Here is a 10984-nt window from a genome sequence, read left to right on the forward strand (position 1 = left end):
TATGTCATGTATAGTTCATTCCATAACCCAAGTCCTCATCTGGCTTGTCTTTATTTTTCCCAACAGTTTGCTGGCAGATTCACAAACCCAAAATAAATAGGATTTTTCCACTATCTAATTCTGAATTTGGCAGGGAAACTCAGTGATGAATCTATTCCTACCTCAAAAAAAAAAGTTTGTTTTTTTTTCAATTTTTTGATACATTTCACTCACCCGTACTCACTCGAGTTTGCAGACTAGGAAAATAACACCACTCCATGGGGGTTGCAGGTGTTTTCATCATATGCTTCCAAGGAATAAGCCAAATGCAAATTCAATCCTAATAGCTGGAATTTTAAACAGGAATAATCAATTTCTTCCATCATTTTCCATCTTGGATTCCTTCCAGGCCATCTGAGGAGAAATCCCATAGGACTTATCACTATGACGAGGCTGTTCCTTCATATCCCGAACTAGTAAAATAGCCCCTCACAAAAGCAGGTATTACTACAGGCTCACAGCGTCACTTAACCCCCAACGTGATTCTTTTTTTAAAGGACAAACGTTTCACAGCCTACACAAACTGTTTATCAGCTAACTTGTATAGGGTTTACAGTTATAAAATAATTTAAAACAATAATGTTTATTATTTCCCTCACCATCCACAAGAGATTACTGTTATCTAAAAATGCTTTCTGCAGTAATTTTTTTTTTTTTTTTTACTTTTTCAAGGTAAACTTAGTCCCAGTCACTTTCAACCTACTAAGTCTACTTTCTATTACAAATCTTTTCAAAAGAGTCTAAAGAGCTCATTCATTCTCATCTTGAATCAATGCCAGGGGAGTGACTCAACAAGAACCACCCTCTTTGTTCCATTTAGGTGCCTAGAAACAACTTACAATTTCTATTTGCAAAGAGACAAACCTGGGTTATACACGGCCTTTTACTGTGGAATCTGTTAGCATTTCTTTTTCAAGCATCACTTTAAGTTTATGTGAGGAAACTTGTCCCTGGGGCATTGTTTTTAAGCAGATTTGTGAACTTATACGGCAAAGTGCCTCCAAAATAATTTCACCAGAGCAATTTTGATCGTGTCCCTACCCTATTCAAAAACCTTCAATGATCCTCTTTCTTTCTCCGTTGCCTACAGGTTGAAGTTCCCAAAGGCCTTCTACAGTATGGCAGCAATTAATGTCTGGAACTTACTTTCCAACCGTCTCTACCCAGATCCTCTTTTCCAACCAGGGTGGGGAGAACCTAACATTCCCGTCCATTTGGACCTGATGTGTGCTGGGGACCAGGGACAGCTGTGTGTTACATTCCAGCCTCCATTTTTCAATGGGCATTCTGTTAAAGTTAATCCTGTTCTTTCTCTACAATTCCATATTGGTTGTGTTGGAAATGGACCTCTTACATTGTTGGACTGTGAAGAGTTGTATCTGGTGGAGAAGAATGGACAACACCCAGAGATCCTGGACTTGGAGTGTGAATTAGACTTTGGATTGGCTCCCTTCGGAGAGGGACCATAATGCATGTAACAGTGCATGGGTAGAAAGGAGGATATGTATGGATGCTGAGTAACCACAGACTGTAGAGGACATTGTGGTTGACTGCACAACATATTATCCACCCCTTTCTGTGGATAGAACGTACTGTTGGAATACAGCAACTAACGTCTCTAGCTCCAAGTGGACCTTAGTCTGTCTAAGCTAATCATTGTCATCCTGCCCCCCTTGAAACAGACATTGGCTCAGTAACCCAGACCTACGCCATCAGTACCTGTTATTCTCCCAACCACAGCGATTGGTTTAAGGATGGTCCAGTCAGAGCAAATCGGAGGACTTTTGCTCAATAACTAAAAGAAGCAACTATCTTCTCCTGGATATGAGCAAGGAATCATACAAGCCAGGTGTGGTAGTCAGTTTCCAAGATAGCCGCCAATGATTCCTGCCTCCTGACATTCCCACCTTTGTAAAACAAGGTACCAGCGTGGTTTATATCAGTCATAGAATAGGGCAGAAGTGATGTATGTCACTTGTGAGATTAAGTTATAACATACTGGGCTCTCTATGTCTTTCTCTTCTAGTTCACTTGCTCTAGGGGAAGCCAGCTGCCATATCATGAGAAATTGTTACGGAGAGGCCCACACATGGCAAGGAACTGAAGCTTCCAGTCAATGGACACATGAGTGAGCACGGAGGTGGATCCAGCCCCAGTCAAGACTCAGATGACCACAGCCCAGCTGACATCTTGACTGTAACCTCTTGAGAGGCCCAGAGCCAGAGCCATTCAGCTAAGCCACACCTACATTCCTGACACATAGAAACAGATAGTCAATTTGTATTGATTAAACTGCTAAATTTGTGGGTAATCGGTTACACAGCCATAGATAACTAATACACCTGGGGAACCATTTTGCAACCAAGAACAACCCCAGGCTGAAGATAAGACAGGGCTGTGAGGATCATAGAGAAATTTTGGAGCTACCAAAACCAAAAACCAAACCCACTGCTGTTGAGTTGATTCCAACTCATAGCGACCCTATACGACAGAATAGAACTGTCCCCTAGGATTTCAAAGGAGCGGCTGGTGGATTCAAACTGCCGACCTTTTGGTTAATGGAGCTACAGCCCTAATTAACTTACTCGTGAAGCCCACTCTTCCTCTATTCTCTTCAGTTACATGAACCAACAAATCCTCTTTATTTTTTAAGCCAGTTTGAGTTAGATCTTTGCAAAGAAAGATGCGAAATTGTTTTGGAGGACTCAATGAACCCAGATGTGACTTCCAAATTACCCTAAGTTCTGTCCCTTTGCTCTTTAGTCTCTGCCCGTTTCATTCCTACCCATTCCTCATGGCACTACTCACCTTCTCTGACTTTGACGACCAGTGCAAGAGGGTCTCCAGTCAATCTAAACTCATATAGTACTTTTACCGCCACTTCTACTCATTTGGCACTTGTCATACACCACCCCGTCTTTAGTAAGTACACGTATACCTAGACTGTAAGCTCCTTGAAGGTTGCTGTTATTGTCAGCTACTGTCAAATTGACTCATGGCGACCTCATGCGTGACAGAACAAAACACTGCCCGCTCCTGCACCGTGTTCATGAGTGCTGGTATGTCTGAGCCTACTGCTGCAGCTGTTGTGTCCATCTATCTCACTGAGGGTTTCCCTCGTTTTTGCTGACCCTCTGTTTTACCAAACACGATTTTACACACTTTGTAATCCCATGGTATTTATCATAGAAGGCACTCATTCGATACTGACTGTTTGATTTACTCCATCAGGCTATCAGCCAGGACTTCTGATGCATACACGAACCACCTAGCTTGGAATCACAGATCCTCATTCTGGAAAACGAGATGCCAAGGTGCTTGCTGTGGAAAAAGGAAAAAAACGAGAAAAGAGGCGGCTACTTGTTTTGCTGGCCCATGCTTTCTCAATTTCATCACTTGAACATGCAATAATGAAGGACTTTAAAGATGTCACTTGATTTCTCACAACATCGGTCCATAAAACCTTCAGGATATTAGGATGTTTGAATAGTATGCAAACTATCCAGGTTAGCTATTTAGAATGGAGATATATATATATATATGTACCTGTGTGTTATCCATTCTAAATAGCCTGAATCCGTGGAGTACAAACATAAGCTGTCCTTTTCTCCCTCAGTCATCATTTTAACCCTGTTCTTACGAATCTCCCCTTCCCGTCTCTAACAACATTCTGGGCAGCTCCCAACATTCAAACAACTTTGCAATGACTAAGTTATGAAGAAGTCCAGTCCAATTTAACACTTCCCTTTCAGCTCCTCCCTTCCTGTAGCCCAGGCAGTTGTGGCCAGGAGCCTGCAATGGAGAGGCAGCTTAGTCTCCTCCTTCACTCCTCCTCCCTGCCCTCTTGAGTGGTGGGCTTGGGGGTTGGGTTTCCAGTAGCAGCAGAGATGGAAAGGGGTGAGTGTCTCACTTCAGTGCTGTAGCTGTGGTCTTCTCCTGGCTGGTGTTCCTGACTGGCATCTGTGTGGCAGACGTCCCACCACTGGCTCTTTCCTGGGGCACACTTGTGAGAGTTCTTTAGGGACTGTGGGGAGGGAGAGCAGAGTTGCCTGATTTGGGAGAACCACTCCACCTTGCTCTTCTAATACCCCCTCTGTTGCTACCCCTGACATTATCCCCACAGCCTCTTAAGTGGGGAACTGTCAAGCCAGCTCAAGCCTGGCTACCTCCCATGGTAGTCTCTTTACCCCTGGGAGACTCACACATCACTACCATGCCATGTGGCAGGTCCAGGCTGCTCTACCGCCACACTCTCTCAGCCGGTTATCTCACTCTGATTCTCCATTTCTCTACTCCTATAAGCACTGGGAAGCTCTGATGCTGCAGTGGTTAAGAGCTCAGCTGCAAACCAAAAGGTCGGCAGTTCAAATCCACCAGCTGCTCCTCGGAAACCCTGAGGAGTAGTTCTCGGTCCTACAGGGTTGCTATGAGTCAGAATCAAATCGACGGCAATGGGTTTTGAGCATAAACACTGGGGTCAGATCAACTGGTTGTTAAGGAATGAGATGTCATTCTCCTCTTTTAAGTCCAATCTCTGTAGGTGGTCCACAGAGCACTCCCTTTTCTGGTTTCAAAGGGGGAGCCACAGTACTTCCCGCTAGGCCAAAGACTCGTGGCTCTAACAACTGTCTCTATTCCCTTGTCTAGTCAAAATTTGAGCATGCTGGGGATGGGGGGAGCCCTGGTGGCACAGTGGTTAAGAGATACAGCTGCTAACCATAAGGTCAGCAGTTCAAATCCACCAGCCGCTCCTTGGAAACCCTATGGGTCAGCTCTACTCCGCTCTATAGGGTCACTATGAGTCGGAATCGACTCGACAGCAATGGGTGGGGATGTCTGGCATGATAACTGAGGCTGCAGTTTGACTGACTGAAGGTGGTACTTGGCCTACAATATTCTGTAGCTCTCTTTAGAATATGAGGTACTTGGTACCTCTTTTTCCTTAGCTTTGGATCTTAGTCACCAATTGGACACAACAGCAGAAGACCCACTCAAAATTCTGATACACACGTCAGAGGAAGGGAACCTGCTGTGTTGGGAAGAACTGGGTTCTTGCCTCTGTGTTGGCTAGTGCAGTCCTATCATGGTAGTCTTTTAATTCTTTGTGTCAATATTTCCTCCCCTGTAAAATGAGAATACTATTGCTCGACCAGTTGGCTTCATACATACACAGGCCAAAAACACAGAATCACATTAATGGTATTCAATATTTAGGCTGTGTGTAAGCGAGTGCATTCAGCCCCTAAAGTCTTCTTAAAACCAAACAACAGTCTAGCTGAACTAGTAAAGAATGTCTGCTTGAGCATTATGCTCTTTTAGGCTCTATCTATATGGGATCAAACTGACAACAGCAACTAGAAAAATTAGATAGGAAATTTAGGGGGCAGTGAGTTAATGTTAATGGAGAAGAACTCAGAAAAGGAGAATGAGAATGGCTGCACAACTCTAAAAGAACATAATCAGTGTCACTGAACTGTACATGTAGAAACTGTTGAACTGGTGTATGTTTTGCTGTGTATATTCTCAACAACTGATTTGCTGTTTTCTTAGCACTGATTTATAGTCCTAGCCTGTCACCTATTACATATGAGTTAATAGGGCTATCGTGAGGATAAAACGTGATCATACGTGAGGAGGGCTTGGCACAGAGTAAGTGCTCGATTAATACTCTCCATCATTGCTATTATTATCTCTGTGACCTTAGACCAGTCATTTAAGTTTTCTGAGACTCCATTTCCTCATTTGTAATTGCAGATAATAAGAGTTCTGAAGACTCTATGAAATCATGTTCTTCGGAAGCAAAAGTAAATTTGCTTTGTAAATGTCAGATATTATTATCTATCAAAGAAGAAATGGAACCTTTAAACTGTTTTCCTCTTCTAAAATGCTATGCATTTACTATTTGGTATTATTTAAAAAAAAAGAAAGAAAGGAAAAGTGTTCCACTTTCAACTGGGCGTGTTGGAGACATGAATAAAGAAAATCAGTAAGCACTGCCTCATTCTATCATGAACTCACAATTTCCACAAATTGTAAAAAGGCTGCTCTTTCCTTCGATCACACTCAGTTCTTATCTGTTCTCAAAATGTTTCTACCTCCTCAACATGTACATTTCAATCACCTTCACACAACTTAAAATGGAAAGGAAATGACTTAGAATGCAATGGAAAAATACTAAGAAATCAGCCAGTAAACGTTAGTCATAGGAGTTACTTATTCCAATTCCTGACATCTAATATATTGGTGGGAAATTTTCTTCCTCCCATCCTGTCTTTAAACATGAACACTAATGGTATTACAGAATTATTAGCTCCATTTTGAAAATTCCAAATCTTGCCATATTCCTTGGCTGTTGAATAAGGTATCAAGTATATTTAAAAACTGATTTTTAAAAGACTTTATTTAGTTTACATTCACTGGCAAGCCTGTCAAGAATATCTTGAGTGCATCAGCCAACTGACATTTGAAAGAAACATAAATCTAAGTTTCTGTTGTCATAACAATCATAATTATTTATTGTAATTTTAAGCACAAATTTTTAACGAACTCTACTATGTCTGCCTTTAAAAATTAAAAGAGTAGTTGATGTATTTTGGCCGACTGAAGACATTCAGATTCACAGTTATTACTAATCATTAAGCCTTAAAACAGGAAATTGTCTTGGGAACAGAATCAATTTCAGATTTGAAAACTGGAGCCTTGGTGCAAATTTGCAAATCACTCTATTTCTCAACCTCGCAAATTATCTTTTGAAACGTACGCCCTACATATTTCAAAAAAGTAAAGACCACTGACATGAAACTATAACAACAAAGTTTTGTACAACCCTTTACAATTTGAAGGAGTCCCTGCGTGTTGAAAATGGTTAACAATGCGCTCACTGCTAACCAAAAGGTTGGAAATTCAAGTCCACCCAGAAGCACCTCGGAAGAAAGGCTTGGTGATCTACTTATGAAAAATCAGCCATTGAAAACCTTATGGAGCACAGCTGTACTCTGACATACACGGAGTCACTATGAGTCAGGGTTAACTCTACAATAACTGGTTTGGTTACAATTTGTGAATGCATTATTTTATTTGACACATGAGATTCCCTGTGAGAGAGGCAGAGTACACATTAGTTTCATGTTATAGCTTAATAGGTAAGGAAAATGAGGCTCCGTGAAGGTCAGTGACTTGCTCAAGATCACAGGCGGGAACTGGCAGAGCAGAAAGGAAAACGTAGGTCTCCTGATTCCAGCCTAATCCTCCTCCCCTCATCTTAAGTGGCTTCTTCAGAATCCATGGAGTTCTCTGAAATCCTAAGAGAACGTCTGATCTATCACCCCGCTATCAGCCCACTAAAATTATGTCCGGCACTTAGAAATAATTATATTACTCAGAACTCTTTGTTTGCAAGTGACAGAAACTTGTTTGCTTAAGCAAAAGAGATTAATTTATTGACTCATGAAATAAACAACCACAGGAAAGCCAGTCTCATGATTGGGGATATTCAGAAACTCAGCCTCATGAGTCTCTCTCTCTCTCTCTCTCTATTTAGACACTGTTTCAGCAATAACTTCTTCAAATAGTCTTTCAAAATTGATATTATCGGTTGTAGTATCTCATTTTAACAAATAAGGAAATTTCAGCCCTGAGTAGTCAGTCAATTCATACCTAATGTTAAAATAGCAAATCTCATACTAACATCTGAGTCCATTTTCTACTTTTATATAAACCTTCCCACAACACAAATAAACAATTCCATTTCCTTTGGTCAAAACTTTGGATCTCGTTCGCAACAGACTCAACTACATTTAACAACAACAACATTAACAGAATACCCATCAACAGCAGAATATGCTTTCTTTTCAAGGCACATTCACCAAGATAGACCATATTTGGAGTCATAAAACAAGTCTTAATAAATTTAAAATGATTCAAGTCAGACAAAGTATGTTCTCTGATCACAATGGAATTAAGGTTGAAATCAGTAACATTCCAATATCTGGAAAATCACCCAAATATGTGGAAATTAAATAACACATTTCTAAATAACCGATGGATCAAAGCAGAAATCACAAGGGGAATTAGAACATATTTTGAACTGAATTAAAATGGAAACAAGACATATCACATTTTCTGGGGTGTAGCTAAAATAGTGCTAAGATGGAAATTTATAGCACTAAGTGGACATATTATACAAAGAGGTAATATCTCAACTAATAATCTAAGCTTCCACTTTAAGAAACCAGAAAAAGAAGAGCCAAAATAAACCCACAGTTACCAGAAGGAAAGAAATAAAGATAAAAGCCAAAATAAATGAAACAGGAAGCAGAAATAATAGGGAAAATCAATAAAACCAAAATCAGGACTTTGAAAAGATCAATAAAATTGATAAACCTCTAGTTAGCCTATTCAGGAATAAAGGAGAGAAGACACAAAGTACCTGGATCATTAAAAACTCATGAAAAAGTTTACACACAAAAAGAAACAATCTTTGTTGGTTATGAGGGATGGGAGGGGTAAGGGGAAAACTAAACAGACAATAGATAAGTGGTAACTTTGGCAAAGGGTAAGACAGGACACAACACTGGGGAAGCCAGCACAACTTGTACAAGGAAAGGTCATGGAAATTCCACAGATACATCCAAACTCCCTGAGGGACTGAACTGCTGGGCAGAGGGCTGTGGGGACCATGGTTTCGGGGAACATCTAGCTCTACTGGCATAACACAGTTTATAAAGACAATGTTCTACATTTGACCTTAGTGAGTAGCGTCTAGGGTCTTAAAAGCCTGTAAGCAGCCGTCTAAGATACTCCACTAGTCTCACCCCTTCAGGAGCAAGGGAGAATGAAGAGAACAGGATACAAGGAAAAGATTAGTCCAAAGGACTAATGGACCACAGCTACCACGGCCTCCACCGGACTGAGTCCTGTAAGCTAGATGGTGCCCGGCTACCACCACCAACTGCTCTGATCAGGATCACAATACAGGGTCCTGGACAGAGCTGGAGAAGGATTTAGAACAAAACTCTAACTCACAAAAAGAGACCAGATTTACTGGTCTGACAGAGACTGGAGAAACTCCAGGAGTATGGCCCCCGGACACCCTTTTAGCACAGTGGTGAACTCACTCCCGAGGTTCACCGTTCAGCTGGGGATTGGACAGCGCCATAAAACAAAATGGGACTAATGAGGCACAGCAGTCCAGGGACAAAGACTACAAGGCAGGAGGGAACAGGAAAGCTGGTGATAGGGAACCCAAGGTTGAGAAGAGATAGTGTTGACATGCTGTGAGGTTGTTAACCATTGTCATAGGGCAATATGTGTACTGACTGTTTAATGACTAACTATTTGTTCTGTAAACCTTCATCTAAAGTACAAAAAAAAATTATCTATGTGAGATCAAATTGACAACAGCAACTCAAAAGGTTTGATGGGAAGCCTAAGGGGCAGTGAGTTGAAGATAATGGTGATGGAATAATTTGGAAAAGGATAGTGAGAATAGCAGCACAACTGGAAGAATGTAATCAATGTCACTGAATTGTACATGTAGAAATTTTTGAAATGGTGTATCTCTGGCTATGTATATTTTCACCAAAAAAAAAAAAAAAAAGGTCGAGAAGGGAGAGTGTTGACATGTTGTGGGGTTGGAGAAGGGAGAGTGTTGACATGTCGTGGGGTTGTTAACCAATGTCATAAAACAATGTGTACTGACTGTTTAATGAGAAGCTATTTGTTCTGTAAACCTTCATCTAAAGTACAATTTAAAAAATTAAAAAAAAAAAAATCTTGGATCTCGTTGACAAAAATCTTTCCTACTCTAGCTAAGAATCCTGATATAAATTCTTACATCCCTCCATCCTCACTCTACAAAAGCAGCAGGATTAATAAAATAATACATAAACAACAAAGCTGGCTCCATGGTCCTCTGGGATATTAAAACCTGGGAAATAATAAAATACGAAGGAAAATGATTAAGTTACTTTAAATAGTTTTGCCTTTAAAATAAACACATTGCATTGATTATATCATAGCTTGGGAACTGTCCTGTAAATCTTTGCAAACTGACCTGACAAAAGTGCTTACACAGGAAGCAGAGAGCAGAAACCTGTGAAGGTTGAGAGACAGCAACTCTAAACCTTTTTTACTTACCACCTGTTACTGTTTCTTTAACATTTTAATCATGATAGCATTTGAGCATACAAAGCAGTTTTTCCAGTTTTAAGAACTCTCCCCCAGAAAAAAATTACATTTATTTAGAAAATCTACTATTTATGCTGTAATCACAACTGTATAAAAATGAAAATAAGCCCGGCCTATGGAGAAAGACAATATTCTGTTGTTATCAATAAGGTTTTCATTGGCTAATTTTTGGGAGCAGATCACCAGGCCTTTCTTCCTAGTCTATCTTAGTCTGAAAGAAAATGAAAATCCTCACATCTGGACTAATAAACATCATCATGATAAATGAAGATGAAGTTGTCGATTTCAGTAGATCAATAATCAACGTCCATGGAAGCAACAGTCAAGAAATCAAATGACATTTTGCATTGGAAAAATCTGCTGCAAAAGACCTCTTTAAAGTTTTAAAAAGCAAAGATATCATTTTGATGACTAAGGTGCACCTGGCCCAAGCTATGGTCTTTTCAATCACCGCATATGCATAGGAAAGCTGGACAATGAAAAAGGAAGACAGAAGAAGAACTGATGCATTAAAACCATGGTGTTGGCGAAGAATATCGAATATACTTGTGGACTGCCACAAGAATGAGTAAATCAGTCTTAGAAGAAATATAACCAGAATGCTCCTTAGAAGCCAGGATGGTGAAACTTTGGCTCACTTACTTTGGACACATCATCAGGAAAGACCAGTCACTAGAAAAGTACATCCTGTTTGATAATGTAGAGACTCACTGGAAAGCAGAGAAGCCTTCAATGAGACGGACTGACACAATAGCCA

At 40.4% G+C, this 10984-nt stretch overlaps 1 long non-coding RNA gene across 1 annotated transcript; it reads right to left on the reverse strand.

The window, feature by feature from the left end:
- Nucleotides 1–223: 223 nt before the first annotated feature.
- Nucleotides 224–4050, reverse strand: LOC111821200 (uncharacterized). The gene is made up of 3 exons (XR_002824651.1): nt 3950–4050; nt 3251–3360; nt 224–393 (listed from the first exon to the last, which is right to left on the reverse strand). It is a non-coding gene; the product is annotated as an uncharacterized LOC111821200 (long non-coding RNA).
- Between the last annotated feature and the right edge of the window lie 6934 nt (nt 4051–10984).

Source organism: Trichechus manatus, unplaced genomic scaffold (assembly GCF_000243295.1).
Source record: "Trichechus manatus latirostris isolate Lorelei unplaced genomic scaffold, TriManLat1.0 scaffold00005, whole genome shotgun sequence".
NCBI lineage: Eukaryota > Metazoa > Chordata > Mammalia > Sirenia > Trichechidae > Trichechus > Trichechus manatus.